This window comes from Rhea pennata, chromosome 3, assembly GCF_028389875.1.
Source record: "Rhea pennata isolate bPtePen1 chromosome 3, bPtePen1.pri, whole genome shotgun sequence".
In the NCBI taxonomy this organism is placed as follows: domain Eukaryota; kingdom Metazoa; phylum Chordata; class Aves; order Rheiformes; family Rheidae; genus Rhea; species Rhea pennata.
The window spans coordinates 15,845,384-15,869,137 of NC_084665.1; the positions used below are offsets into that span (position 1 = coordinate 15,845,384).

At 38.4% G+C, this 23,754-nt stretch overlaps 1 long non-coding RNA gene across 2 annotated transcripts in view; it reads left to right on the forward strand.

Annotated features, from left to right (window-relative positions):
* The window catches only part of LOC134139142 (uncharacterized), a 204,250-nt gene that overhangs the window by 58,201 nt on the left and 122,295 nt on the right, over window positions 1-23,754 (forward strand). For both annotated transcript variants that reach the window (XR_009958080.1, XR_009958081.1), the window contains exons 3-4: window positions 15,209-15,369; window positions 17,198-17,282. This is a non-coding gene — a long non-coding RNA (uncharacterized LOC134139142). The remainder of the gene's footprint in view (window positions 1-15,208; window positions 15,370-17,197; window positions 17,283-23,754) is intronic.

The following is a 23,754-nucleotide window of genomic DNA, read 5'->3' on the forward strand; positions in this document are numbered from 1 at the left end:
ATGACATTCTAGACTCCATGTATCGGTGTCTGTACACCGGTTACTCTAGGTACGTACAAAATATGAGAGCCGTCTTTGTACTCCAACTAGAGAAAGCGTTTTTGTGAAGGCCTTGCTATCTTTCAACGCTTTTTGCTCGTGACTTTTTTTTTTGCTGCTCATTCATACTTTGCAATATTTAGCTTCTTTTATATAAATTAGAGTTCAAAGATGTTATGTTTTCTGAAGAATTGGTCTTCAGGAATATTTTCCTTGTGCCGAAATTCCTGGTTGTCTATCTGTGATATAAATTCAGGTTGATTGCAGTAAGCAGTGGTAAATTCATGTCATTAGTAGTCAGCTTGTGAAGTTTTAATTCCTATTAAAGTAGGATAAGATTTTTACCTGGAGCACAGGGCATTACTGTAGGTTACAACTGCTGTTTTGCTGAGATAAACCAAGCATTCTGAACATAGAAATGCTACTATTAGTGGGTACATGTGAGGAAAGTGTTTACTGGTTTTGTAGATTACTTTTTCACTGTGAAGGAAAGTTGACTTCTGCAAGCTGGTCACTTTGGAGTGAAAGACAAGGTCTGCTTTGATGCCTGATTCATGCTCCTTTTCATCAGGACCCTGCGATGTTTTTAAATGTGCCTTTAGCTGTGGGAGTTATGGACATTCTTTGAGATTTTTTATGTCTTTATCTTTCACTATTTACACACGAAATGCCTGGATGTATCCCTTCTTTTGTATCACTGCTTTAATTTTGATTGGGTAGAATATTGGGCAAGGTGAAGAGAGAAAATTGCTAACTGAGGTTTACTTGCCTACCGGAAGCAGGTAGCTTATTTTAGATGTTGTTGTTATGGTATGTGACATACAGGGAAATTATTCTTCCTGGCTTCTAAGATTTTTACCTCTAATAGTCTGGGCAAAGGGATTTAAGAGGGAATGTAAACTGTCTTGGGTGATCGATGTTGAGAAACACTAAACTGAATCATGCTTTGTAAATTTTATTCTGAACATTTGATACCGTACATGCTGTTTCTCAAAGGAATGTAAACAAAAGGTATCCGTTAAAAATTTCCCAGATCTCCCCTTATGCTGAATTACTGTAGCAACTTCTGGGAGTTACTGATGGTCATGTGCTGCAGCAGATGGAAGTGGGTTTATAGCCTCACAGTAAGAGCAAGAGACATCTCCTTAACTGCAAATCCCCAAACAGATTGTAGCAACATTTTCAGGTGAAGATTTTGGTTTACAGTGTTTGTTCTAAATACCAATAGCACTAATAAGAATACTCTTACCAGGAAAACCTGTGTTGGGAGGAAGAAGTCGAGAAATGAAAAATTAGTTCTTTCTTGGTAATGTAGTTTTGATTTAAAAAACAAACAAACAAAACCAAATTTCAATTACCTTAATAATGTTATTTATGTGGGGAAGAGTATTGCTGCTAGGTTATAGTTCCAGCTCAGAGAAACTCATGTTCTAGTCCCCTCTTTTTAGAAGACAAGAATTATTATTGCTCTAACATGCTATTTATATCCTCAGAGGCAGAGTTTCTGATTTCTCTTCAGAATTTGTGAGTGAACTGTCCAGTTGTATCCCTGACCCTTGACTGAAGAGCCTCCACGTTCATTTGGGAAGGGGAGACCAAGCTTACCAAATCAGGCAGCCAGATTCAGAACCTGAATCTAAACCACCCTTGCTCTTTTCAGACTCCGGTGTAACACAGTATTGTCCCGGAACAGCAATACATCGTCTGTTGCTTAGTAAAAGGGAAACATACTTAAAAACTGATGGCCACAATGATGCCCAGTGAAGATGTCCACGAACAAAAAGATGAATGGAATCTGGAGGTCTCAAAGACCCTGAATTTCCTGTGTGCTTGTATTTTGTACATGCGGTATTTCAGGATTTCACGGCTTCCCACTGCAGTTATTTGCCGAATCCCCAGACAGTACTTTCTCTGTGTGAAAGACAATCATTGAGCTTACTTATTCATGTGAGGACAGTTTTATAGAATATCTGACTATGGGCTAGAACACCAGCTGTTGGGCTCCACTGGGGTGTGTAGCACTCATCTGTACTTAGTTTGATTACTTTTGTTGTACTTTAGATTTGTTAACTCTTAAAAAGCCCTATGTAACTGTCTAGTTGACACTCGAGTTACATCGTTCTTTTTCTAATTTTCAATTTTCTCTGTATACTTTAAGGCAAATAATCTTTTCTTCCTCAGGTTGTTTATAGGATGGGCTGGTATCCTCAAGAACATTGTAGAAGTAATGTATTGAGCTTGATGTTTGATAAGAAAATGTCTTATTTCTATGACTGTAACCAAAGTAAAGTAGAAACTGTTCAGAAGATAGAAATGACAGTGTGTAATGCTTTGGTTTCTTTACTAACTATGCAGTGACTGATGAGCAGAAATACCCTAATGTCTACAAGGAGGGCTTTGGATGAGGCAATAGCTTGCTTCTAATAGTCTGTTGTGTTTCTGTAATGCAGTGTAGGTATAATGCAGATATACTTGGTGACTATTACCTAGAACCATACAACCTAGGAGATGGAAGATCTCTTTGCAGTCTTTTGATTTAAAGATGATTGACACATTGCTATTGGTGCCGCTCTCATTGCCAGGCTAGATGACAGACTTTTGAGAATAGTATTCCCTGCAAAAAATAAATATCTGAAGTAGCTTCAACATTGATCTGAGTAATTCTGTGCTACCTAGAAGCTCCTGACTGCTCAACAGTGAGCATAGAGGTATCATTGTACTTCACTAGCTGTAAGCATGCATTTCATAATAGTAAGAGAGATTTGCTGTAAAGGAGTCAATACATAGCAGCCCTGCTATATTCTTGCCATTTGCAGGATGCTTTCTGTTCTGGGTTGCATTTGTACTGCTGTTTTAGCTGAGAAAATGAGCTCATGATGTTGTGTGATATCTAACATATCTGGTACATGCATGATATTCACTTATTGAATGTTTGTGGGAAAGAAGTCTTGCTGTAAAGCACAGAAGCACCATGCCAATATCAGAGTGTGTTTTGACATTCCTCTTAGAGATGGGAAGCTGGAAGAGTGAGAAGGTACCCTGAGGGCATCTGCAGTGAAGCTTTTGGTGGCCAGATTAAGGTAGTAACTTGTTGGCTTTTATTTCCAATACTGCTGTAAGTTATGATGGAGGAAGCTACTGGGAAAGAAGGGAAACTCTGTCTGGGATATTGTATGCTCCCTTTAATAGGCTTGGATAAATGAAACTAAGTTTAGGAACACAGAGAAGCTCCTGGGAGCTTATTTGCTCTGATTGCTAAACCTTTTGAAGTGTGCTTATTGCTATAAGGAAGGAAATCTGGAAAAGGTCAAGTATGAATTAGGTGAGAAATACAAAAAGGAATTGCTGGAGGTGGTCATTAAATAAGACAAAAATGAGATTCAGGAGTAAATGGAACAGTATCACTGTAAAGGTGAAATGCCTCAGCATAAATCAGTAAAGACAATGAAACTGGAACTAGTCTCTCCTAGATGCATTGATTTTTGTAGGGGTCCAATTCCAATCTAGTGAAATTGATATTTTGCAAGAGCCTCATATCACAGTCTACGTGTCTGTTTGCGAAGCCCTTGTGAAGACTAAAGGTCAGTCTATCTGTCTCTGTCTACTGTACTTATGCATGTCTAACACAACTATTACCATCATGTCTAGGCACTAGGAGAAACAATCAATATTGTTGTCTCTGGCGTTGGAGACTATCTAAAGCCCTGGTACGTTAGCCATGGTTGAATGACTGAAATAAAGACAGCCCCTGCTCCAGGGAGCTCCCAGTCTAGTGTTTGGGGCAATAGGACAGCAACAGATGGGCAGGGAACAAGAATACGGTAAAGGCATATCCTTGCAGACGGAACAAATGTTCGATGCAGCTGCTGGTGGCCTGGAGCGCAAAAGTATCAAAATATTCAACTCAAGTGGGATCTACATTCTTTGCTCTTTATCTACTGGTGTTGGAGAGTATCAGAGAAATGCCTTTCTGATTTTCCGTTGCTTTGCAGCCTGCTTTGAACGTGAGAAGTCTTGGAGTCCTGCTGATCCCTTATGGTTATTCACACTGAATTAATCCAAATATAAATTGCAGATGTATTTCTTGGGCTTTCATCTCATTTGTCCCCCTTTTTAATAATGTAGAAAGGCCACTAATATGGTGCAGCTGATAATTGCTCTGAAGGTGGCTCTGGGACTCTGTTTTATCTCTGTGATCATTCTCAGAGTGGATTAATACAAACAAAAACTGCTGAGCATATTATTTGAGTCTTTGTAATATTTGCCTTTTAAAATGTAGTTTTATGTGAGTAACGTTAGGATCAATATTAATTTCTGCTGAGATGAACAAATCTAACAATATAATAGAAAAAATAAATGTTATTCTGTACAATAGTTTTCTGTTCTACTCAGTCTCCCGTTGTTGTTTATTTTCTTTATTTTCTTTTTTATCTCTCTATGCAGTTGCAGCTAAATGTCCAGCCAAGCTGGACATCTTTAGTATGTGTCTACATGAATATGTACAGCTGATTTCAGTACTTAATTGTCTGATCTTCAACAGAAGATGAATAACTGCAGTTTTTCATATGCCTCTTTTTCTTTAGTTGCGAATAAAATATGTTTAGTATATCAACTGTACGCTTTTTGATATTTGCAAATGCTTTAAAGTGGGAGAGGCATTAAAAAGCTATTTTCAACAGGAGGCGGGATGATACAATTTTTGTTTTGCCTTTTTTACATTTACATTTAAACACATTCAGAGGTCCAGAGATGAAAGAAAATGTTACCTGCTTTATCCTTTAGGGTATGCATTCTGTACAAGCCTAGAGCTAAGCTACCCGGACAACAGCAAAGCTGAATATGGGCAGTACCTGCCTGTTTGGGATAGTAGATATTCATTCTGGTGACAAGTCCACTATGGATAGCTGGTATCAAGCTAGCTCAGATGTGCTTGAACATGCTGCCGTCACACTTAATTACAGTGTAGACTCGCTCTGAGGAGACACTACCTCGTAGCTGCTGCCCATAAGAGGCTTAGCCAAAGCCTCCTTCCGTGGCTGCTGAACTCCGGAAGCACCCGGGGCTCCAGCAGCTCGGGCTCCCAGCAAGTTACAGCATGCCCTCGAATGGGCACACCGCTCATAGCCATGCCTCCCCTTACCGAGCTGGAGGAGGAAATTTCACAGCTGCTTTCCCAATTGTTGTGGCAGGGAAAATCCCTTGTCCTGTGGGGAATGAAAGCTTCATGTAGTACCTGACGCTGTTCAGGGCTGGATATCTTTACCTATAAAACATAGGAAGTAAAATGTGAAAGAAATGACTGAGAGGATGCTTTCTCCAGTGACAAAAATCTCAGTTGAAGCTTTTTATTCTGTGAAACATGGGGACGGGAGCAGCAGCTGGTGTAAATCGGAGGAGCTCCTTGGAAGACAATAGGGAGATGCTGATTTATATCTGCAGCTGCATCTTGTCCTGAGTTTTCAAATTAGGATATTATGCATAAACACAATGAGCTGTTCTCCTCAATGGTGTGGGAAGTACACATTTTGACCCTCTTGACCTGCAATCTGTTGGCAGTTTTCAGCAATTACACACTTCATATAAATGATAAATGACTAATATTACAGAATACATTAATTTTACACTCTCTCACCTCTTGGTAGTAATTTTCTTGCAGTAAAACTATATCTTGATTTTTATGCAATGAATAAAAACTTTAAAGAAAAATGAGTAAAGAGCACAGAAATGGCCTAGAACCATTGTCAGCCTCTGTACACTGTACTAGTCTCCAACAATACCTTAATAAACACTCCAGGATGACTCCATCACCAATTAATTATCTCATTGGAAAGAAAGGATGTCCTACCTTGTCCAGCCATCTCATGAGGATAATTTAGTTTTTCTGCAAATTCCCCTGGCCACAATTGTTTTTGGTGCGGAAGGAAATTTCCCTGCATTTTCCATCAGCCGCTTCACCTTGCCTCCAGCAGCCTCTCTGAATCCTGCCTGGTTCGTGGGCTTCTCACACAGCTTTCTTCATGTAGATCTCTGACCACGTGGCCTTGCCACTGCAACCACCTCCCTGCCTTTGGTGGAGCATCAGCCATCACCACTAGTAAGTGACCCTGACTGAATGTCTTTTACGCCTCCATGATATTGCACTGAATCAGGCCCCTGGGCTTCCCAAAATGACTGCTGGTGCAGGCCTTTGGGGGTTCACTTTGCATGGAAGCATCACGAGGCGAGCCAGCAGGTACGTGGCAGCTTGCTCCAAATGCTCTTTTATGTAATTGATGTTAGCAGTTCTGTAGTGTGCTTTGTTATTGCCAATTTCATCACCTTCTATGAAGCTTAATTTAATTGTTCTTTAATTACCTGTTTGGATTAGTGTACAAATCTCAGATGAAAGCTGTAGGCAGCATAAATAAGAGTACAAATGTCACAAAACATTGCTTCTTTCCATTTTCATACCCCTGTCAGGGACAACACTAGGGAAAATCTTTGTTGCTGTTGCAAAGGTTTTCAGGAAGAGGAGGAAGGGTTCATGCTCATAAAACTTGTTTTAGACAATTCTCTAGAAGGAATGGCATGGAGAGAATTTTTTTAGTTTATTCTAAGTTCTCTAAGCTATTTCAATCACAGCATCAATTACTTTGCATTACTTTGGCATTTGTCAAATCACATGAAAAGAAGAAATCTCTGGTCTATGTAACATATGAGGTAGTATCTAAATACTGCCAGGGCCGTGAAGATTTCTATTTAAGGTATCTGTTTTGATAAACCATGTTTCCTGCTTTGGGAAGGAGCCAAAGCAGAGATGGCATTTACTCAATTTGCCAAGCCAGGTTCTGCCTTGTAAGCGGTCACTCTGACTCTTTGCCACCTTCACAGCTTCGGGGGAGTCCTGAGACTTGTGCTTTCCTTCGTGGCGTGCTCTTGCCATCTCCCCATATGCCAACTGGGTGTGGGAAGCTCTCACATTCATTTTAGATTTTCAACATGAATCTTTAGCATCTTAGTTATGTGTTACATTTTAAATGCTTTTTTTTTTTGCTTCAAAGAGGATGCAGTTTTACTTTTTGGATAGATTTCTAGCTAAAGGAAAGTGCATGTTATATATGGAATTACGCACAAGGAATAGTGATCATAAACTAAGCTGGCATCAGCAGATGCTATGTAGACTGTTGTTTACAATTAGATTATCTTCGTTGCCATTGTTGCACCTTTATGGAGTTGTATTTTTTTTTCTTGCCTTCCTGTCCAGACTTTGCCCTATCTTTCATCACATCCAGTTTCTGTTGCATTTTCCTACTATGATCTCTTATAGGCAGAATAGAAAGGCGTTAATGTTAACCTGTTGACAGGACTTTAAACCCATAATGTTCCCAGGAATTCAGAAAAGAACAATATCAATTTCCCAGCTGTTACTGAATCTACATTTACAAAAAAAAAAAAAAAAAAAAAAAAATCTTTTTATGAGATTCCTTTCTAAATTGTTTTCATTGAATGCCTCAGTGCAATTCTGTTTGTTGAAAAATGGTATAAAAAGATTGTATGAAAATTATGTAACTGTACTTTGGTCTTCTGAGTCTGTACACCCCACCAGCCTCTGCTAGTATGAGTGGAACAGACTTATGTTTCCACCTTCTTCTTCTGCATATTAGTCCTGACTGGTTCCTGACTTGGTACTATAAAGAGAGCAATGGCTCTCTTGGTCTACTCTTGCTTTACTCTTAGTGCATCTGAGTATATACTTGTGCCTACAAGCCCAATCTGCCCTGGTTAGAACCAAGATTTCTGTGAGGAAATGTATCTTAATATATTTAGGATTGAAATAAATATTGAAATATCTTGACTTATGTTGCTAACTCCTTAAAGAGAAGGATTTTAGAAATCTCATTTATCCTTTTTACTTGTAATTTTTTTTGCATTTTATCCCTGTCTAGCTAGTGAAAGCTTGTGTGTGTGTGTGTGTTTTGTTTTCTCCAGAAAGTTTCTGGGACATTTCAGTGTCAGGTTTTTGCATACCAGCGAGGGTGCTGCAGCACCACAGTGACAAACCCAGGGTAGTCTTTGCTTCCTTAAAAATGTGCTTTCCTCTGGAAAGACATCTCAAAATGTTGTAAGCATCTCCTATGGACGTTGCACTTTTAATTTTCACAGAACTTGTATCTGCGGCCAAGTCTCACGCGGTGGTGGTGGTGTCCCTTTAAACAAAATTATGCCTGAGTGAAAGACGGGAAGACAGATGTTGAACTAACCTCCACTGATTGCATTCTGATTGCCAGTTTAGTTGTCTTTCTTCAGACATTTAAAACGGCCATATGGGAAATCAACAGTGATGATCTTTATTAAAGTACCAGAAGCTGAGTGCTTCACCTACACATCCTTGCAGGAGGGGAGGCAGGAACTGAACCCAATTAGAAAACGAATGAAACTGGCAGAACACCCTAATCAATTAGAATTGCTGAGGGCTGCAGAGTGAACAGAAAACCTGACAAAACGTTAGCACTTTTGCATGCTCTGTGTGTAATTTAGTCTCAGAAATGGAGAGGTCTGCAAACTTACTATATTTTAATCTTTTTCATGTAAAAGTCTTGGAAGCTGTATGTTATTGCCTATGAAGCGAGAGATTAATTAGTGGGGGAAGCCTTGGAAACTTTCAGTTGTAAAGAACTTTTTAGACTTTGTTGTCATTGGGTATTGAATGAAAAATCATGATCTGATTTGAAAGCTCTGTTTTTTGTCATGTTAGGAATGAAAGGTTTTTGTTTAATACTTTCCAAAAGTAAGAACAACACTGATTTGATATTCTTTAAATCATGTTAAAAGGCTTTGCAGCTGATGTGGAAAATAAGACAAAGAAATTCAGTTGTGGAGGAGATGATGGGCTTTGGTTTTGGTCGACTAACTGTAGCATGTTCTTAAGTTAAATATATAGGCTATACTTGCAAAAGTAGCCAGCTTCACTGCACTAGAAAGTGAAGTTTTTTATTTATCTGCCCAGACAGTTCAGCACAGGCTGCCGTTACGTCTCAGTTCTATTGAAATCTTCTTTAATGTGTCTTTTCTCTCTTGCTGCAGTTGTAAATTTGTTTGCTACATTTATTTTGGTATTCCTTACTTTTGTCCTCCAAAAGAAGTTAAATAAAACTTGCCATCAGCCTGTATTGCTCTGTTTGTGAAAAGATGCCACTACTTTTCCTCCCTAATCTTACTTTATATTTTGTCAAGGGATTTGGTGGAGTTGCAGATACTGTTGTACTTCACGCTTTGATTAAGGACAAGTCTTCTGCACCACCAGTTCCAGGTTGGTCTCCATGACAGGAGCATTTAGAATATATAGAGCAGTAATTAACCTTTCTAGCTGGTTGTAAAATATAGGATCAGCCTCCTTTTATTCATCTTTTTTCTGTGTTTTTTCCCCCTCTTACTAATGCTGGTGCTATAGAAGCCAATATGGAGCTTTCTGGCTGAATATATTTATCACCATAGAGGGGTAAAAGTCATCTAATTTGTTTTAACTCAAATAGCCTATGTGGTTCCCTGTGGTCAACAGCTGGATGAAAAGACACTGAGAGTACATTAGGCAGCTTTCTAATTAGCTATCTTCATTGCATCTAAAACACAGTGATGCTTTTTTGCTAATAAAGAGAAAGCAAGCTGCAGTCAATTTGCTGCAGATACTGCATTGCCACTCTTATGCCAGACCTCTTAGACTGTTGTAACTGAGAAGGATACAAACATGATATGTCATAAAAAGTAACACTGAGCTGTGATTTTTGTAAAGTGTTATCCTATTTGTATAATTATCAATTCATTTACTACCTATTGTAATACTATGAATCATAATGAATGCATTTGCATAATAGGCAGTATCACATGAGCTCAATTATAATTCAATATTAGCTAAATGTACCATGAAAATGTTTCCAGTAAAGGTAGGCTGGGATTGATATATAACCTGTTCTATATATGGCATTTCACAAAAGTACACGTGGGAAATTGTTCCATTTGTAGACTTACGCTCAAAGGGAACTACTTTGCAGCCCTGAGATTCATCTCTTTCCTGCCCCTTCTCCTTTGCCCCAGTGTAAATGCTTTTCAGCAGTGTCAGCCTTTCAGGTGAGGTTTTTGCATGTAGCACACTTGAAACTTTGCTGTGTAGTTGATATGTTACTGCTCTGCTAGCATCATGAGGTTATTACTCCAGTGATACTCTGACACCTGCACACTTTGCTGAGTAACTGAACTGATGAGCTCTCACGCTGGGGACTTGTCTATAGGGCATTGCCTCCACTCTGGGTACGTTTCTTTAAAGCTCTTTATCGTAGGACACAACCTGTTTTAAATAAAATGATCTGTAAAATGACACGTAATCCTCCCTGGAACAGGAGTCAGCAGCGCTTGGCAGAATTGCAGGATTTGGCATGAGCCTGCTCCAAGCTGCCTCTGTTTCTGGGTCAGCTCTGTGTATACCCCATGATACCCTGTGTATACCCTGTGTATACCCCATCATACCCTGTGTATACCCTACCCAGTCTGGCTGACTGGGGAGCTGCTGTGCTCCTTACCGCTGCCTGCTCACCACCACTGGGTGGTCTCTCTTAGCTGCCTGCTGCTGCTTAAACTAAGAAGGTCCCCTTTTCAGCACCAGGTGCAGCATGTTGCCATACACCATACCACATGTTCCTAGCTTTTCGTTTTTGTTAGCCCTTGCAGATGGTCTGGGCATTTGCTTTCTCTCAGGAGAGGTGTGTGTTCAATCCCTGTCACCTTTGCTCTGAAGCAGGGTGTCTTGAAGGTACTACATCAGATAAGTGGCGAGTGAAAGGACCATAGTGATTTTTTTTTTATTTCGGAACCAGGACAAACACAGAAAAATTAGGTAGGAACTGTAGATACTCTCTTGTTTGCCGTGCAAGAAAAGGGTGACATGTTTGTCGTTACTGAATCAAAGAATCATGCTGTGGAGGGTAATTCACAAATGTCCTGATACAAGCGTGTGAGACAGTCTGACTGGGGGTCAAAAACTGAGCGAAACCTCCTGGGGTTCCCAACCTTGTCACCACGAGTTATATCAGAACAACCAAGAGCTGCCTGATACACTTTTAACCAAACCTCGTTATTTGCGGTCCCCAGTTCCTAAACAGACTGGCATTGCAGACCTTGCTTCACCGCTCCATGTTTTCAGGAAACGACCAAAAGTGATCCACTGATGAGGGGGGGAAAAAACCCTGTACTTGCACTGATTATCACCAGCTGCCAGCACTCTTCCCTGAACTTTCGCCTTTACCATATCAGAACTGCTTCTCCTGCCTCCAAATCTCTCTACTGTATCTTATATTCTGTGTCTTTATTATGTAAAGTTTTATGTAGGCAGAAATGAAACTTGCATGGTTTTGTATATAGAATAAATGGCCCATTTCAGCTTTCATTTAGCGTGTTTTGATGGCATATGCTTTTGCAATAGTAGAGTGGCTAGAATAACTCTAATGTGAGCAAAAGCTAGTTTCTGAGACGCATATGAACAGTTCACACCTCTCATTTGGTTCACTTACAAGTTCAACATATTTTCTACGGCAGAAGCAAGACTTGCTTGTGCAGTTCCTGTTGCCTGAAAATGATCACAGTGTGAACTGTTGTGCCTATAACAGATGTATATAATTCCACTTCTCACTTTGTAAATGTATCCCATTTTCATACCAAATACGGAATGCTAACTTTCTGGCTAGCCCAGTTGATTTTTATTTGTTACCTTCAAATTACATTAGGGATACTGAAATTGTAGAGAGAGAGAAAAAAAAAGAGTTATTTCCACAAATATAGTGTAGCTAATGGTACCTCAAGGATTATTTAGCCTGACCTACATTCAGGAGATGGCACTACAATGGGAAAAGGCTAACACAGTTGACAACACTTAATTTGTTTGGACTCATGTCACCATTGGCTTTACAATGTGACAGGAGAAATACTTTGCAGGAATTGATGAAGTAGTGCCACATTTGCACAATACTAAATCTCTTTACAGTAGTTTGGGGCAAGCTTTTTCTTCTCTATATGCAAGGTAAAGTTTAGTCCATGCACCCTAGCAGGCATACTCTTAAAGCTGTTGTTTGTTATTTCTAATTTAATTTGACCAGCTAGAAAGCAAGTGGGCAGTGGAGACACTGTGATGTTGCTACTGAATTTGGTGAAGTTAGAGTTGTTGCAAGTGAAAGACTAGATGTACGTCTATTGTGTATGTTACAAGGTACTTAGTACGGTATTTATGCAACAGATGTTCTTGCTGAACGTGTTCACAGTCCCATTAACTGAGACAAGCGCTGAACCTTGTAGCAGGGAGTTGTGCATACAGCTGTACTTGGGACAATAGTGTACCTGCCACAAGAATCGTGCACCAGTGCAAAGCTATTCCAGTGTCTGTATTTTCACTAGTCAGCTTCTTAGGGAGTGACATCTCTAGGAAGTTACTGTTCGGAATTTGGAAGAAAACGCTTATTCCTTAATGGAAATATCAGCTTACGTTTTCGTAGTTTTCTTTGGCTTGGTTTTTTAACTAATGGTGGGAATTTCTGGGCTTAGTTTCTCAATGTGAAGTTTGCACATAAGGATTAGGAGAAAATGAAATTCTAACGTACACGTGAATTTCACAGGGGATTATTCTATGGTGTGTTTACTTAGTATATTATTTCTGTTTTCAGTATGTATCTTTGAAATTCTCCTCGAACGTATTTTGTTTTGTTCTGGCTTTGCTCTAAATAGCTTTTCATAGGATAATAGCTTATTCAGGTTGATCACAGTTCAGCAGATCCTACTGTGTAGAAATCAACTCCGCTAGATGATTGCACTTGCACAGGGAATGTAGTGCTAAATATGGTCACAAGCAGCACAAAAAGCCCTGGGACTGAGAGCTGTTACCATGATGATTTTTGCACTGTGACCAGAAGTATTGTTATATTTGACCTAAATGCTGATGGTTTTGAATTACCCGTCACTGGATAATGCATAGGCACCATCAGTTCATCTTGTGCAAGTGATTAGCAGTCTCTGGGTGATGGGGTTATTAGCTGTCTGCAGGTGATTGAATCACTCTTTGGCCAGCTATCATCTTGCCATGTGATGCTCAGTATAGTTCTTACTGATCCATAAAAAGTGAAACTGTGCAAAAAATGTTCCTTTATTGCAGTAATTACATTTCTTTGTCTAGAGCTTTTCCTTAGTATTCTGTATTGCTATTAAATACTTTGGAAAGCATCCTTAACACTATGTGGCAATGTCTCCCATTTGCACTCTAGCAATGCCTGCCATAAATCTGCTAACCGGGGTCAACTGAATCAGTGCCGGATAGCAATTCCACTCTACTTTCTTCTTTTCTTTGGAGGCAGAAAAAGCAAAGACTGTTCTTCCTGTCAGCAGCTGCTGCTTCAACTGAAAACTGCTATAGGTTACGCTGATGTGAAGAACTATAACAGTACTTTGTCCACACATCAATTGGATCCCAAGTAGGAGCTTGCACACCATCATCTGGCACTAGCCCTGGAGTGGGACAGTGGGAAAAATAGAATAAATGACTGCATGACTTTGAGCTAGGTCCAGGCATTACAGTTGTCACCTGCTAACAGGTGACAACTAACTATACAACTAACTCTTACCACCCTGAATTAGATGTAACAGTTCCAAAAAAGAAGGCTTGTTTTGCACATGTGACATCCTGTAAACAAGTGATACTGTGTTATAATTAAACTCTCTACTTTTCTCTAGAACAAGATATTTCCACAAAAAAAAAAAAAAAAAAAAAATCCTTCCTTAATTTCCTCTACTGTTGTACACTAATTTTAAAAGTCCTGAAATAAAGACTAAAATGAAATATCTATCTGAAATCATTTATATCATTGGAATAGTAACACTTTTGTATAAAATTTCAAAGCTTAGTGAAAGTGTCAGTGTCTATTATAATCAAAGAGGAGAATACCTTCCTATCTCAGGTTTACTTGTTACAGCTTTCGTCTTTACAGGACAGAATTTTGCACGTGACAAAGGTGCCTGGAAATTTTGAATTAAATAACCTTCCCCCTCCCCAACCTAATTAACTAATTTTTTTTTTTAAGCTAAATTTTACCTGTGGTACAAGCACATTTAAGTTCATATATTTTGGAAAAGACTGTTTCATTTAACGTTATTGTTTTAAGGTAGATTAAACTTGATCATTTTTTACATTAGCATTGACCCTATAAGTAACTTTATAAAAATCATGATATCAAGAATGTTTAGTTTCCTGTGATCGTTAAGTTTCTAGGCAGTGCCATCTAAAAACGGGAGCAGCACTGAAAGCTAACAGGAGACACTCTTCTTGCCTGCCTGATGGAGTTTCTCATTCTTAGCCTATAGCTGCTTATAGACATCTATTGTGTTATGTCATTTTTAGTCTATGGGTGGCAGTCACTTCCTAAATTTCTTGCACAATGATTGCACTCTTTCCTGCACTAAGCTTATTAAATTTGCTGTTAGTAACACACATCAACAGGCAATCGATAAAATCAGAGCTAATTACATAATGTGTGTGTTTTTTTTTAAATCTGTCTGCAGCACAAGCAGATATTAAATGAAAGCTAATAAAGTGTGTCATCTTTTAAATAGGGGTATGCCCTGGGATTTTACACTGGACAAACTCTGTGCCACAAAAGGCAATTTCCACAGAGGGTTGCATACGTGGAAATAATGAAATAATCATGCAAGCAATGTATATTGGAGCTAAAACTCAGCAGTTATTAAAGCTCTTTACAAGATCTTGTGAGTTTGCTAAGAAATGGAAGAGATACCAGGCAAAGGTAGCAGCCAGTTCAGCTAGCAGGCCACTTAATAGGAGATACACTATCAAAACTCAAGGCCATTTCTGGAGGTTTGCATATGTATTCACTGAAAATCCATCATTTGTTTTAAGAATGGCTCTTTTGGTACAGCAAAATCACATTTATTTACTTGACTTTCATTCCAGAAATGGAGAATTTAGACTGTGGACTACATTATACTGCGAAGAACAACTCAGATGACAGATACAAAGCAGTGTTTGTTGTGTGTTTCCCCCCCCCCTTTTTTTTTATACTACTTCAACTAATGACCTCATATAATAACACTTCACAGGACTGCATGCTACTTAGCTTTTCTTATTCCTTTCTCTGTTTTTCAGAAACCTAATGACAGGGGAAATCTCAGTGATTTGGGACTGTGGCTACTTTTGAGCTAAGAAGGAAGAGGATCCTGAATCTCAAAGCTGGCTCTCAGTGAGCAGAGCTGATGAGCAACAGAAGGGGAGGAAAGTCGTAAACTCCACTGAAATCAGCAGAAATGGTGGGTTGGCCCTGCCTTACAGATAACAGTGTTTGTTAGGTGTAGGTATTGCAAAGTGCGATACTTTTTAAGGCAGCTTCTGATTTCTGCAGGCCTGAGACTCTGCTTGCCACTTGTGTAAAAATTGTTATCAACACTGCGCATTTAAATGTTATGAGACAGATCCTAGCTATCATGCAGTAACAGTGTTACTTAGTTTTTGAAAAGAATACAACTGGAAAAAAATATTATTTACTGTTTATTTTTGAATTCCTAAAAGTTCACATTTTTAGCCATCTTTCCCTGAGCCCACAAAAACTGAAAATGTACTTGAGGGGATGGTGCAGGGGAAGAAGGGTAAAAACCAAAGCTTGAAAGTAACAGCAGTTATACACTGAGGATTTTAGTAAAGTCTCATTTGTTGGAGGACTCAAACTGTCAAGATTTGGTAACAATGGAAATCAGAAAATCAATTCAGAAAGAATTTAAGATGAGATTTTGTTACACTGACTGACAATCATTAGAGTCACTCTTAAAATCACTGAGTAATTTCAAAGATGAGTTAAATGTGCAAACCACAGGATTCTAGCAGTTATGTTGTATGTAAGTTTAATAGCCTCAAACTACGATCAGCTGAAATGATATGTTAAGGCAGACTTACCTTGGTGTGGTATTTCTGATTCTTGCTAATATTTGGATGGTTTATAACATGATTTCTTAAGAATGAGATTTTTTAATATCCCAAAGTTATTTGAGACAAATTAAAAATGGACACTGACTGTCCACTGGCAGGAGCATGCATTAATTTTGAGTCACATGAAAAATCCCTTCCCAAGCTTCTCAGTCTTTTGTGATGTTATTAGTTATTAACTGACCTTGCCTCTGTTTACTTGAGCCAGTTACAAAAATGTGCAAAAAAGAAGAAAAAGAGAAATAACTTATAATATAAAAATACTTGAAATAGTTCTGAATAATCAATCTATGTTCATGGCGTATGACCAGTGACCTTAAGAGAAAAATCATATATGAATTACAGAATTGTTGTTTCCTGATTATCTTTGTGAATATTTGCTTTCATTATTTGGTTGACTTTATTTCCTTCCCTAGGGCATGTCCCTCATAGACATCATCCCATTCCTTGTGCCTTTCAGGGAGGCACACATTATTGGCATGATTAGTCGTTCCAGCATGTCCGAAAGCCAGTCTCTCAATGCTCAAGCCCCAGTAGAAGAGGTGGATTGTAACCCATGTGCTGTAGAAACCTCCAAACACTCATGCAGACTTTGAAAATGCAAAGTATTGTGACTTTAAGTTACAACATGTCAGAACTTTGAGACTGGGGAAAAATCCCTTCCAGGGAAAAGTCATTTTGAATGAGTTCATCGGCTATGAAGAGTGTGCCCCTTACAAAGCTAGCTACATAGAAGTACTCTGTGTTGGAAACGTGACTTGAACGACTTTCGGTCAGTTTGGCAGAATCTGGCATGGTATTTAGAGCCCACTGGAGTTTACTATCCGTCCTGTCCATCGGCCTTTTGCTCACGTTGTGGTGTTCATTGGTTATCAGCTGAGCTGTTCAATCTGGTTGCTGTCAGCCCATGACCCACCACGAGGTGGCTTTTTTTTTTTCCTCTCTCCTCTATAGCTAGGTTGCAGAAGGTAGGTACTACACCAAGGGAGCGACAGTAATCACAACTACTTTTTAGCAGGAAAATAAACATCAGAGGTAGCATAGCATATCCTCATATCTCTCTTCAGCACAGCCAACAGATGGAGTCCTCAGTAATAAATGCTGCTAAATAAGTGTTGGAGTATCAGCTTCCAGTTATTTCCTCCTCTTCCCCTCTAGATCCTTGCAGCTCTCAGGATCAGAGATTTTCCTGAGATTCCCACTGCTTCATCATCCTTTTGCATCCGCACTGCAGCCTTCCCAGGTGAGAACGGTATTCTCGGGATGTGCACACACAAAAATCTAAAACCAAAGACAGCCTCTGCGTATCAGCTTCAGTATGAACCTTTAAAGAAGCATCAAATCAAAAATGAATTAAGTTTATTCATTGGATTAATTCTTGTTCCAGTATTTTTAACTGCAGAGTGATTCTAGTAAAGATTGTAAAGGCACATTGACCTTTCTTTGCTGCTTTCCAGTTTGTTGACTTTTATCACAATCAAGGCATCATACATAATAACTAATCAGATTCAGTGAGCAGAAGTACTGTGAGAATGCATTTTAATCAGAATTGGTGAGACTTCCAATACAGCTCTCTGTGCTACAGGTGACATTTTTAAATGCTCAAAGGACACATAGGTCCCCAGCTCCTGGTAAAACTCTGTGAGGATTTGATGTGAAACGCTGGTTTGTGTTTGTTGTAGCAGCAATAATAATAATAAAAAAAACCTTTGCCATTATTTATTTATTTATGATCTGGCTTTTTGATGTCCTGATAAGAAAATATGCCAGTGCTACTCAGAAAAAGTCGCTGTAAGGAACTGCAAGTGCAAAGCTGGGGGCACGTGCGATCTGGTAATTATATTTTATTTGAGTAGTGTATATATATATATAGGTATCTTTCAAAATGCCGCTATTGTATGTGCCTACATAAATACAGCCATTTTGAGTATATACATTTTAATTTGGTAATTAGTCTGTTTCAAAATTTGTCTGTCTCATATTCTCTTTTCATGCGTGTTTGAATTATATGAGAGCTACAAGCGCAAATGTCAGAGAGAATTTCAGAGTCTTAGAAGCTCAAACTCTGAAAATCATCATTGATATTTTCAGAATTATTTTAATAGGAAAAACTCATTAAGGAATTAATTTTGGATAAGACCGATAAGTTTCTTATACTCAGAAACATATGAGCCTGAAAAAGACATCATTTCCTACTTCAGAAGAAATAATATTCATTAGTTTTATAAAGAGTATACGTATGTTTAGGGCATTGAGCCATAACTATAACTCAGTTTTAGGAAAACTAATGTATAGAGCACGGGAATGGATTTGACGTGCTCACATAAGCTGCATTACTGAGCAGATGAGTTGCAGTGGTCGATATTAGTTGAAATGTCAAAAATAACAATGGTTTTATGGTTATATTGTTTTAGAGCATAAACAAATTTTAGAGTATAAACAAATGTCTTTCCTCACAGACGGGATAAGATGACATAAGCAGTTGGATATAATCTTTTTATGTTACTTCAGACTTTTGGAAACGTGAGGCTTCTAATGCACTTAAGCACAGTTGAAAACTGGACTGTGGATGTTGGATGTGTTAGATAAATCTGTGTTCTGATATTAGTTGATTCATGGCTCCCTTCCATTTGTTTCCTTTTCTGGCCTCTCATGGTATGATCTCACCATTTCTTAAGCTTTCTAACCTGTAAAGAAAGAACATATTTGTAATCTGAGGAAGCTAATTTGTGTTGCACCTGGATGTAGGGCCCCGTTTATCTGGCTGGAACCACCATATTTTAACTAGTTTTTTGATAAATCACCTCCTGTGATAACGGTTCTGAAAGTGCAGTTCATAGGAAAAAACGATGTTCTAGTCAAAATGATTAGACACTAGGAATGATTAGGAGTTTTAGATTACCAGATCTTTCAACTCTAAATACAAAGTAGGTCTCAAATGTTCACTCTTAAGAGAAACTTCTTCTCTCATAAATGTTTGTCTTCTATATTTCTTACCATTGTACTATGCAAGTGATACAGTCCAGTGACATTTATTCTCCTCACACCCACCTATCCCAGTGCATTAATGAAAGCAGCCCTCAGACTGATGCGTTTCAGGGTGGTAATATCACATATGTTGAGTTCATGCCAGTGCGAACAACATATGGAAGCGGAGTGAAATGATGGCTCGCTGACTGGCGACAGGAGGAGAGGATGGATGACAGTAGGTGAAGCTACACCTTGCTGTGGGAAACGTACAGCTTGCTGGAGACTGGGTACAAGAGATAGCTCAGAGGGATTTCTTTCAAAACACAGCTGTTAGCTGACACGGGTTGACAATCCAAGGCGAAACACTTGGATGTGAAGTGTTCTGCCTTATTGTACTGTAAAATCATTTGTCTGTCAAGCACCCACTTTGTTAGAGAGACATAGCATGATGAACTGATCACAAAATATACGCGTATAGCAAATGCGTTTGTCGGTTACAAAACTGGTTCAAAATCGGTTTCTAAAATCTAGACAGATTGAAATCTTTTGATAGAGTAGTGTGGCAAAGTTTTATTTATTTATTTATTTACTGGGGGCCATTAACCGCTGTACAAGTAACAGTTATTCCAGTTGAGATTAGTAGGGTAACAATTGACTCAAATTTACTTGTTTTTATGAATGCTGATTATTTTGGTGATACTAAAAGATTTTATATATCCAATTACAACTGATGAGCTAACCAAATATGTTGTGATACACAGGAACTGGCCTCACCCTTATAGAAAAGTCACATAGCATTTAAAGGAGGAAGGCTGGTCTTAAGACCCGTTAGGGATGTATTCTATAGCACTGAAGTTGTATGGAGTGAGCTCATGCCAAGACAGCTCCGGGCACTCTGAGTGAGGCATCTTACATCAAATGGAATGACACCTTTTATCTGTAGAACTGTAAACCAAATCTTTCAAATTGTGTACATATGCATGCAAGTATACATTGCATATTTAATAAAGTCCTGGGAAAGACTGAATTTCCTTAAACTTTGTCCTTAAAATCAAACAGCTGCTCACAAGATTTCTGATCAAAAGTAAAGAGCTGAATCCGGGGTATTGGCTTCAGGGGATTATGGGAGGAATGAAGTCTTGAACGTTATGGAGGAAGATGAAAATCACTACTTAAAAATAATTCAACTACTTGCCTACTAATCAATCTGTTGTATGAAAGAGCAATATCAAAATCTGTAATTCACGGTACTTCAATACCTACGTTCTTCTGTGTGCTTTCCTAATCATCTATCACTTCCACTACAAACTGGAAACAGTGATAAAGATGTATTAAATATCTTACAATAAAAGCAGGTTACCTGAGATCTCCACAGTACTTGTAAAAAGCTCAGCATGCTTCACATAAAAGATGCACAGAGACATGGGAGTTGGAAGTTAAACTTCTTGCTGATTTTAACACAGAAGATTTTAAGATCAAATTAACAAACTTCTAAGACATCCGTAACATTAAAATCAGTAATTCAAATATGAAAAGGCGATTATTTATATAGTAAAAAATGTGTATGTTAAAACTAGAATATATAATTTCTTTAAGTATTTTTCCTTTTATTTTTGTATTTAGTTATGCAAATACACAACTAGAAATCATGATACATTGTGGTGGTATTGTTACATTCTGAGGAAAAAAAAACAATGATGTCTATTATAAGTATTTCCAAAAATCTGTGATTTTTTTTTTTTTTTTCCTGAAAGGTACCATTCCAAAGGGACTCTGATCCAAACTCTGGAAAATCTACTTTTTTTTTTTCCTTCACTGGCTTTAGTCTACGTTGGCTTAAGTTCAGATTCCTCACATAGCCTTACAGTTTGCATTGAGATTCTTACTCAGAAATTCAAAGGACAATTATGTTGTTTATGTACATTTTTTACCACAAGAAATAAATTGGCCTGAGCAAAACTCGGCTAAACTCTTGAGAAACTTGTTTGCAGTTATGGATTCTGAATAAATAATTCATGCAACTCTAATTGCAAGCACTAAGGGATTATAAACTAGATTTTTGAGTTGAAATACATATTTTTTTTTTTTTTTAAGATGCACAGATTTAAAAGCCAAAAGGGAGCATGGTGATGATCTAATCAAAACTCTTGCATAATAATATAGGCTAAGGAGTTTCACTGGTTCCTATTTCAAATGTTAAACCTTGGTCTTGTGTGAATGTGTTACGGTCTGAATTTCATTTTCCCTGAGCCTAATGACAATGAAAGGGAACTCTCTGGTGCTGCGACCCACGTTAAATGACTTCCCTGGCCATTATGTTTTGCTCAGGTGGTCAGCAGCCTATCAAATATGGTTTCGATTTCAGGTCAAAAAGGTGAAACAGGAAATTATAGGAATCAGGTTTTGGAAAAATGCAATGGTAGTGTTAACACAATAAAATGGAAAAGTAACTTTCAAGGTGAATCAACAATGATTTTAAGGAGTTTTTGTTTTTATGACGTGAATGTTGTTCAGTGAAGGTGTGCTGACGACAGTAGCACAAACAACAGCAGCTGCCTAGTCAGACAAACTCTGCATCTCTGGACTCCTGTGTTTCCATGCTACTTTTTAAGAAAAATGAAGCTAACTATTATCCAGCAAAGTCAGCTTTAGATGTTCCTATCTTCTGTTGATATACACATTTACCAGCCAGGCAGGTAGCTCTGTTCTTTACTCAACCTCAATTTGGACCAGTATTGCTCTACCGAAGTGCTATTTTTAAAGACCAGGAGTGAGGATACTCCATATTTCCATCTAACTTCCTCTGTCACTGGGCTGTGCCATGTTTCCAATGCCCCTTTTTCACTGTGACAATTGTGCTGTGTTTCTTCTTCCTTTGGATGCCCAATATGATGGCACATACTAGCTTTAAAAAGAAATGGCAAGAAATAAAACAAAAGGCTGGTAAGGAACTGTGATATGGCTCAGGATTTTTATTTCATTTTAATACCTATATTAATTTTTCTAAACTAATTTTGAAAGCTCTAGGAAGAGTACGTTTGCAGGCTGCTGTTTCTTTATTTTTCTTTCCTTCAAGGAACCTTTTTAAATGAGGCACTGCTTGCAGATGCATTTCTTAATTAATTGTGAATGCGTAGTGTGGTGACAGATGCAGAGGATGTTGCCTTTATCCTGATCACATTAAAATGAGTTGTGTTGAATATTCTATGATGCTTGGGGAAATTGCTTAATCCTATTACTTCTTGGAGAAGATTGAGTACCTCCTAATGTGAAATAAGAAACCTCAGAGCCGTACAGTGCAACTGCTGCCTCTGAGAGTGCAGCACAAAATGTATAGGATTTCTTCTAATGTGAGTCAACAATGATTTCTAGGCTTGTTTATCACATAAATGTTATCTAGCAAATTATTAGACAGTTGCTATGGAAACGAAGGCCTAGTACTCGAAAGATTTGTTACCATAAGTAGTTAAGACAATGCTCAGACCTGCATCCCTGCTACAAACAGTTTGCTCCCAAGGATGGAAGCGACAGATAACAAAACACCTATTTTTACCAGTAACAAAGCAATTTAGAAACATTTATCCACTGGCCTTTGCTTTTCTAGCAAATATATACACTAAATGTAGCATGGAAGGGTGAAAACACTAAAGAAAATATTCTTTTATTTCGCATAGCTCAAAAAGATGACATTAGATGCTGGTGTCTACTGGAGCACAGAATGTAAGACGTGGGGAAGGCCTGGGCACACTGCAGTTGCTCATCTGTAGTGTTTCATGCAACAAAGTGACAATGCCTTCCATCTAGAGGTAATATTAATTTCTGATTGCAGAACTGAATAGAAAGCAAACCAAGATATTTGGAACTAGTATCTTCTTTCTGATGAAAAGTATGATGGAAATATTTACAAAAGAGGGAAACGGCAGTCCTGTTCTTTGTTCAAAAGGTGACAACGTGGGTGGTTCTTGACTGTCTTTGTTGGAGCAGCACAAGTAATATTTCCACTTTCTGTTTTTATCTAGTAATAAAAGACATTAAAGAAAGGCTATTATCTTGAAAAAGCTTCAAGTTCCACATAGGTTTCAGTTTCCTCAATGCTTATAGTCTTCTGATGGGTTTCACAATATTGTTTGATCCATCCCCCTGCCGAATCAGGCAGTTACCTGAACCTCTCACCTAGCATTTTGGAAGATCTAGTCCTTGAATTTGTAGAATGAAACTTGGAAGATGTAAATGCTAAAAGCTAAGATGATCTTATTACTTTTAAAAAAATCTCATAACTTTGAAGCTAATAGCATAGCTATAAGGCTAGGTTATTCTTCCTCTTCCTGGAGCCAGCAGTACAGCTGTTCTTGTGAATGTGATCAGTATTTCTGTGAACATGATACTGAAATATTCTCCTACGGTAGCTTCCAGCAGCACTGCTTCCAGCTTATGCTGAAATTACAGCAACTGTAAACGTAGGAGAGGAGTCGTGCCGTGGCAGTAGAAATGGGAAGTCAGATTCCAGTAAAACAGATTCAGCTGTGGAGGTTGACGGTAGCTGAAGTAATTCCCCAGTGCCCTGAGCATATGGGAAAGTGTGCAAGAGATGCAACAAGAGCTTGTTGTCACCTATGTAGAGTACACAAAAAGGTGACATTCATCGTGAGCCTTTTTTCTAGCAGCTACAGGCAGCAACAGAACAGAAGATGAATAGGCTATTGATCCTAAAAGCAAACAGGATGGCCGTTTATTTTAAGTTAGAT